An 8,554-nucleotide genomic window follows, 5' to 3' on the forward strand; every position below is an offset into this window, starting at 1 on the left:
AGATATGGTCATGTTATCTACAATGAAGGTTGCCAGTAAGCTCTTAGTCTAGGCTAATGTTTGCTGTTGTAAATAGAGATATAGTACTGACAGTGCAAGAAGTTGTAGCCTCAGTTTTTAGCTCAAAGTAAACATGCATATTATGTGCATGCCATTATTTTCATGTTTGGTTTTCTCTTTACGGCGCAAGACTCTACCTGGCTGCTCTGCATTACAATGAGGATGCTGCACGAGACCAGGCCACCTTATCCTCTGGGGACCCTCTCTACAGGATGCATTTCCCAAAGTACAGGAAGGAAGAGTGCAGGGTGAAACCCATCAAAACCGAGACAACATTCCGTAAGTTACATAATTTTTTATTTATCAACAATAAAAGATCTGTTCATTTTGCATGCTATTGCACTATGGTGTCTTTACAATGAACAAAACAATAAATAAATGTACAATGAAATACTTTACAAACTATGTACATAGTTACGAAGTGTGAAATATTGCACAGGGTATGTGGAAGACTTGATGGGCTTCATCATGGGCGAGGTCTTTGTGGACCAAGAAGCATACAGGGAGGAACTTCTGAAAATAAGCATTCCTCCGGACCTGTCCTCAGAGTTTGAGCACCCAGAGAAGGAGGAGGTGATCGCCAACTACAGTATGTGTCTCGCTTCAATCCAGGGGAGGCAGTTTGAAGCCCACATATTGTCCTTGGCTGTCAGGAAACTCCCGGCGAACACGCAGGACCACACATGACTGATTGACGACCCTTATTCTGCATCCAAGGAATCCCCAACACCAACTGACAAAGCTCCTGTAGGCAAGCTATCTGTAACGACTAAAAAAAAAAAAAACATTGCAGTAGTTTACATAATAAGTTACATAATCTGTCAGTTCTGTCAAAAGTGCAAAGTGCACTTATGCATATGTCATGTTTTATTTCTGTTTTGTGTAATAAATATATTGTAATGTCTTAAATGTGTCACGAGTGTATGTCTGATACCTGCTGAATTTGCAGACAATAGCCATACATAAAAAGAAAGAAAACAACAATTGGGGCATGTGTTGGTGTGTAAGGCCATTAGTGACCTATGAACATTAGTAAGACTAACATCTGCTTTTGCTGATAAAAACGGTAGCCTGTCACTTCTCATAAACACTGGGAAAAACGAATAAGTAGCTTACTAAATAACACATACTGCTCTATTCCCTGTAGCCGTAAGGCCCCATGGTCAGCTCTGTATATGTTCAGTGCGTTCTGAAGAGAATAAACATTCAGGCACACCGGGTATAAACCCGTCTGCTGCAGACGTTGTGTGATCTATAATGGTAAGGTAAGGTGAGTGCTATGCTAGCACAGTCATTATTCGTAAATGAGTGAGTAATATGGCAGCATACTCGCTAGCTCATTTGTAAATAAGTAACACGGTAACATATTTGCCGGCCTTTCTGTAGCTTAGAAAAGTTACCTGTGTAATCTCCTGGCAGCATATACTCTGCCTCAGTTGGCATTGCCCAACAATTTCCACAAGCACACCTATATAATAATTAAAATAATAATAATAAAAGCTAATCAAGTGCTGTAAAAAGTCTGGCTTTGTCACGAAAAATTACATTACGTTTACTTCGTAACAGGCTGAACAGGGTAAAGGCTAATAGCCAAGACTAATTTGTCACGTAGGAGAGATAGCAAATACATTGATTTAAAAAGTTAACAAACCATTTAGAAACTGCTTGCAGCATTCATGAAGGTGTTTCTGCAGGTGGCTCCTCTTCATCTTGATCTGGATCCGACTCTGGGTCGAAAATGTTGGGCTAGAGTGTGCCTCTGTATTCCGTCATTTTCACCCAAGCAGTGGAGGTTTTCACGTCAAGAAAACGAACAGCGTAAACATCTGACAGGTGGGGCGTGGCCAGCAGTAGCTTATTTGCATAAAAGTGACAGAGTCCTTAAACGGCTCATTCTGAAAGGGACTGAAGAGATCTCTTTATGTGAGATTGATTTTGTGCAAAAAACTTTATGAACATGTTTTGTATAGCCCATAGACCTATTCTAACTTGTTTAAAAAGAGGTATAATATGTCTCCTTTAAGGCTTGACTACACGGTGGTAACGGAAATCGAAATTTGCTGTCTACATTATTGTCAGTGTTGGGTTAACGCAACTACGCAAATCCAAACAGTGGTGTGATAATTGAGCCAGTAGAGAAATAACTTCAGAATTAATCTGTAGCCTTGGGTAGGCTTCGGCAACGTTTTTAACAGGCTACGCTATAGAGACTTGGACAACTATGACCCATGTTTTGGTTTCGTAAGTAGCTTATTTCATAAAAGTGACAGAGTCCTTAAACGGCTCATTCTGAAAGGGACTGAAGCTGGCAAGAATAGAGGCTGCAGAGATCTGTTTATGTGAGATTGATTTTGTGCAAAAACTTTATGAACATGTATAGCCCATAGACCTATTCTAACTTGTTTAAAAAGAGGTATAATATGTCTCCTTTAAATCTGCTATCTGCAAACCACATGTGAAAACCTGTTACAGTGCAGCACATGAGCTGCCGTGCAACACATGTGGAAATCTCTCTCTCTCTCTCTGATACGTCTCACTCACACACACACATACACACTGTTAGACTGTAATCTCCCAATCTCCCAATCTCTCTATCTCTCTCTCTCACACACACACACACACGCACACACTCTGCTAGACTGTGTTCTCTCTCATAGACACAGACTGTCATTCTCCTATACCGCCGCTAAGGGACCCAGAGTGAAAACACGCTAAGAAAAGAGTCATATGTGATGAACAAGTCACAGGCTGCGGATTCGCATACGATTCCGGCCCTAGCCAATCGCCTAGCTCCGCGACGCAAGGTCACAGCGAGACGGGGACGTCGCCGTCGCGTCCGGTGCCTCAGAAAACATAGGGGTGCGTGGGGGTGCCGCCAGTCTAACACCAACGCTGCACCTGGGGTGCAGTTGTAGCTAACACCCCCTATCCCCTAACCCTAACCAGACATCACCTGTCAGGCTGGCAAGCTGTGCTTCCTTGGGAGGCCCTGATGCTGCAGTGTGAACAGAGACGAACATGTTAGGAACCTTCCATGCATTTTGGGACTTTGCATCCACTCTTAGCTGAGGGAAGAACCTCAATTTCTGTTCGCCGAACCCCAACACCAGGCATTCTTCAACATTACATCCTGCATCCAGGACCAGCTGCCTTGCTCTATAAAACGTATGTGGGAATCGGAACTTGTACTCCTCGGCCAGCTTTTTTGACAGAGCCTCTACAGTCACACTCCCGGTGAGTGAGTGACCGTCAGGAAGTTTCTCGGACTGCAGAACATAATAGGGCACTGCTGGAGTGTTGAAAAGATCTGCCGAAACAATATGCAGCATCTTTCCTCCAATCACAGCAGGTCCAGCCTCCAGTGCCTTGGTCAAAGGAAAAAGCCTTCTAACCCTCTGGGCCAACTGTTGATTCCCCGTCCATGTTTTTAGTGGAGGCGGGTTGTCCCCCACTGAGGCACTGTTGAATGGAGCTAACCCCAAGAACCCTCTGGTATGGCTCAAGCTCCTTCCGCTCACACTACAAGTGCCTAGGGACTGTAGTGCCGGTCGAACACACTGAGGGGATGGCCATATACCATCTCTTCGAAGGCCAACTCCAATTGGAGGCCTTCCAGGCGGGTGCGAATCCCCCTTTGCCGCTGTTTGAAACATTCAACAGACAAAAGTTCATTCAAAAGTGATGATGAGATGAAATCCAATGATTCCTTCAATACTCTCACCAGCCCGCATTGCTCATTGTCCATGACTGGGACAATAACAGGATGTTTCATTAGAAGACTATCCAATTCTTTCAGATTGAAGTAGTCTTCAGCTTGGAGACTGGCAGGAAACCTGTTTCCTTGGAAAACACCCCCACATACTCCAGCCTGCAGCCTAGCTGGCCCACCATCTTCAGTCATGTATCCTGCAGATGTGCCAGGTAAGTGTTTGCAGCATTTTCGATGTCTTTGTGTGATGATGTTGGAGATCACATAAGGTGATCATGCCACTGACAGGGTGGCTGACCCTAGAGCTGAAATGTACGTGCGGCGATGGCACATACATTTGGAGGAAGCAAAGTGGGACATTGGAAAGGACCTTCAAAATAGGATGCTTTACGTCCACTGGACGGCCGTCCAAAGGTGTACATTTATACATTCGTGCATCCCCAAGGAGGTGTAAGAAAACCCTATCAGGTTCTGGAGCCCAAATTTTTGCTATGCAGTTATGGTTGAAATAATAGCCCATCAGCGCATCTCTAGTGTGTGTGCCTCTCTCTTGCTCAGAGGGGAGGGGGAGGCTGAGGGGTCGATCAAGCATGGATTCTAAACTCTGTGGTGGATAGGATCTACAATTAGGTGTTAATAATATTACCACGCTAGGTCGAAGTACTCCCAGTGCTATTGCGTCACACATTGTAGTTCTCCTGTTTATTCGCTTGGAAAATCGCCACGTTTCATGTTGTGTGGCCGAAGACATTTCTATCTACTACTCCTGCAACTGTATTTAAGTCGGGAAAACGTGGATGTTTTTGATTACTTCTACGGCTGGCTACGGCAAAGCCCGCTAGCATAGCAACATGCTAACACAGTCCAGCCGCGCACCAAAGCGTTTGAGTGCACGTACCGACACGGGAGAGGTATGACTCAACTCGTGAAAGTTAAAGTAAGAACATATATTACTACTGACATTGGGTGGCGTGTTCCTTTAATAGAGAGCACAGAAGTGCTCTCCCCCATACTGGCTGTGGCCATAGTCCTTCTGCTGTGGCTGGCCACAGAGCTGGCAGATTCGGAGTTTGTGTGGCTTCCTCTGCTTAATGCCTGGTTTCTCCGGTCTGTCACACCTCAGGAGCTGGAGGAGGAGGACGACGTGTAGTCATAGGCCACTAAAATACAATACAGAAAGCTGTTAGTCATGGTACATATAAATATAGATACAGTTTAACAAAGTATATTTCTAACAAACCTAAAGAAGACTCCAGATGTTTGGTCTTTTGTGTTGCTTTTCTGCCTTCCATTCTGCTCAAATAAAGTGGTTGAATGATTTGACAGTCTGTTTTTGCCTTTTAAAGCGCTTCACCTACCAAGACACATTTCATTGGTTGGGATAACATTTTGGGAATGGTGCATCATAATGGTGCATCATAAAACAGGCATAACTGGAAAATAATCAACTATTGTACAAATGAAGCAAGTTTTATTTATTTGAATTTCAGTAGAAATTGAACATACTCAATAACATCTGTCTGAACAACACATTGAAGCCATTGAACACGGCAATTTTATACCAGACTATACCACAAATGAGGGGCTCACTGTGTGTGTATTGCATATGTATTTTTTTATATTTTTATCAAGCTAAAAACTGAAAACGGGTCCCACAGACCCAAACACCTTATAAGGGTTAAACCTAGGCTACATTTGCAGGCAGACGAAATGAAGGCAATGCAAATTAAACTTACCGATAGAAGTGCAAATCCCTCGGGTATTGAGGTTCGAGCAGGCATTTCAAGAGTCTGCAACTGTTGTTGGATATTTGGCTTTTGCTTCGACTGGCAGCCTGGCCATTTAAATCAAATACATGGCCTAATCATGTCAATGTTGCAAGAAAGCAAACTAAATAAGCTTCATTTTAAATGACTTGGGGAGACATAGGTTACATGATTCCGACGTTGCGTTGTCATGGACTACAGGTAGGCTACTACAGCGTTTTAAAATAGTTTTCATACACAACGCAATGAGTAGGCTAATAATTGGATATACAGTGGGTCCCCGTTAAGTTTGGACGGGTTCCTTCATGAATCACGCACCCCATTTTCTCAGCAGAAATGGCACAAACTGCAGTTGACACAAACAACCACAAGGTGTCACTTGGGTGCCACTACTATTTTTGATGCGACTGACTTACTGATTCCATGACGCAGCGGGGGCACGGGAACTTAAATTGATCACGGTAGTTTAAGCTTACACTTGACAAAACATTCTAATATGAAAATGTAGATGCAATTGTTGTAAAATGGTGCAGCTCCTTTAAGAAAGCACCATGTGCAGGGGTGGAGAGAGAGAAAGCGAGAGGGGATAGGCCTATGTGTGTTAGAACTTAGCGTGTGGAAAAAGTACGTGCTGTTGAGACTGGAGTGAGTCATATTCAAAATAATGCAAAAAAAAGCAATTATCCTCATTCATTGCAACCAAAGCATGCCTGCTTGCCGACGTTCAAACGAAAAATATATCAAAGCACCTTTTGCGTTTGAATGTAGCACGAAAAAAACAGCTGGACAAATGATTTAGCTAATTGATTATATAACCTGTACACCAGCAATTGTTGAACATTTACCTGTACAAGTACATTGACAGTAGCCCAGCCTAACAGCATGTTGTAGGCCTACTGTAGAAATTTCACTTAAATTGCAACCGCAACATGCCTGCTTGCCAACATTCAAACGACAACGAAAAAGATAATAAAACAACAAGAGGGGTTGAGTCTGAATGACACTGAGTTTTTAGACACTGAGTTTTTGTAGTATAGGTCATTCTTCAATCTCCTTCACTGACGCCTATGGAAAAGGCTTAACGTCCCAAAACAACGATCAATGATCATCAAATTTCTCTCTCACATTGCTCCTCATAACCATCTATAAAAAAGTGTTTTTTCTTTTCTTTTTGAGCACCTCCGAATCCCAGGACATAACGCACTGGACCTTATAATAGGCTCGAGATATAATTCCAAAGGGGGCAGATAGGGGCCACTGCACTTAAAACTTAAAAAGATGAAGCTTTCCGAACTTTGAAATTGCGATCAGTGACTGGCATCGGGTGAACGAAGCTTTTCGAAGTTGAACAGGCTATTAAAAACTATTTGCGCACCTCCATGGCACATGAGAGACTGGGCTCTTCCTTCTATGAAAAAGACGTTAGGCTACCTGCAAACTGGCCTATGATTTCATTGCTGAGTTTGCGGCAAAGCAAGAAAATGTTTTTTTTTCCTGAGTCAGGATATGGCGAGTCAGTGTCATTTATTTGTCCAATGTTAGCCTATAGATACAGACCAGTACATCTTATCAATAGTTTGAATGTCGTGTGTGTTTCTGCTCATTGACAAATACCGTTCAGCACAATGATTCATGCCCAATTAATTCCCCCTGTTAAAGTGTTCGCCTTTGTTACACTATTTGGTTTCGTGATGTAGCCTATGATAAACACCATATGGCCAAATATGTGACTCAGCTAATGTTATAGGCTATACAATTGAATTTTCCCCTCTTAAAGGCAAGCTGGTGTAGCTTATTAGACTAGGCTACTATTAAAATACACCGACGGTAGCCTTGGCTATGTGTAAAGTAAGCTATCGCATGATTTCATGCACGTAAGTGAAAAGGGTCTTGCATCTGTCAAGTTCGCACAGGGCCTCGCATCCCCTTGCGACGGCCCTGCAGCTCCCCCTAAGACAGCGAGGAAAAAGTTAAAATACGCGATAAACCCGGGAAAAGTTGACAGGTTTGTTTCGGTCCCGGTGATTATTTGTAAAATTGTGCAAACGACAGCCTTTTCAAGGCATTTCAAGGAAGGAGTCGTAGCATGCAAGCTCCCAAATTGACCCAGTAGCCTAAGGCATCAATACATTGTTGGGACTGGGGAGGGTCATGCGTTTTTTCTCAATCACTTTGGAGGGTCATATAAAAAATTCTTGCTGGCGAGGGAGGGTCACGTCTTTTTTGACTAACGCTCCCAAAACTCCTCCGGTAGCCCCTTAATTAAATAAATAACAAACAGTCCCTAATTGATTAATAGCCTAGGCCTACACCAGCAATTGTTGAACATTGACCTGTACAGGACATTGACAGTAGCCCAGCCTAACAAGCAAATGTTGCAAAATACATCAAAAGACGCAATTAATCAGAAATAAATAATGTAATCTGCATCGCTTTATTTACCAAACTGCAAGCAACAAGAGCATTGAGTTCGCTGTAAGGCCAAACCCAAGAGCAAAGCCTATCTGTTAAGGCAGTCAATAGGCTATATAACGAGCTGTGTGCCTGGAAAGACGATAGATGACGGCTCTGGTCATCCCATACCCTCCCCCCACTTCCTGTAGCCTACCATTATGAAGGCCTGTAGCCTAAAACGACTCGTTGCCGTTTTGTGACATTAAGCTTTTTCACGTTAAGCCCCCCTCCCCCATCCCCTTCTTTCACAAGCAGTGGGGAGCGCGGGGCACAAAGTAACACTTTTTGGTAGACAAAGGAGGGTTCTCCGCGCTTCTGTCGTTTGGCCACAATCCGTTGCAACCAGGCCAGGACAGATATTTTAGAGAGAAGGAGAGACGCCGGTGCAGCTCAGATGTCTTCTTAATTTTCTTTATTCTTTAGTAAAAGGTGCAGAACATTATTGAACTTTGACTAACATTTTGATGTGTCGATGTTTTTGACTAACGAACATCGAAACGTTAGTCAAAGTTTAATAATGTTCTGCACCTTTTACTAAAGAATAAAGAAAATTAAGAAGACATCT

General features: G+C 43.1%; 1 long non-coding RNA gene across 1 annotated transcript; it reads right to left on the reverse strand.

Moving 5' to 3' along the window:
- Nucleotides 1–340: 340 nt before the first annotated feature.
- Nucleotides 341–1,788, reverse strand: LOC143132982 (uncharacterized). The gene is made up of 2 exons (XR_012988379.1): nucleotides 1,712–1,788; nucleotides 341–829 (listed from the first exon to the last, which is right to left on the reverse strand). It is a non-coding gene; the product is annotated as an uncharacterized LOC143132982 (long non-coding RNA).
- Nucleotides 1,789–8,554: the final 6,766 nt, after the last annotated feature.

The sequence above is a fragment of the Alosa pseudoharengus genome, unplaced genomic scaffold (genome assembly GCF_046254945.1).
Source record: "Alosa pseudoharengus isolate Yale_2024_CS ecotype anadromous, Long Island Sound unplaced genomic scaffold, YU_APseudo_1.1 YU_APseudo_1.1_scf_19, whole genome shotgun sequence".
NCBI classification, from domain to species: Eukaryota; Metazoa; Chordata; class Actinopteri; order Clupeiformes; family Clupeidae; genus Alosa; species Alosa pseudoharengus.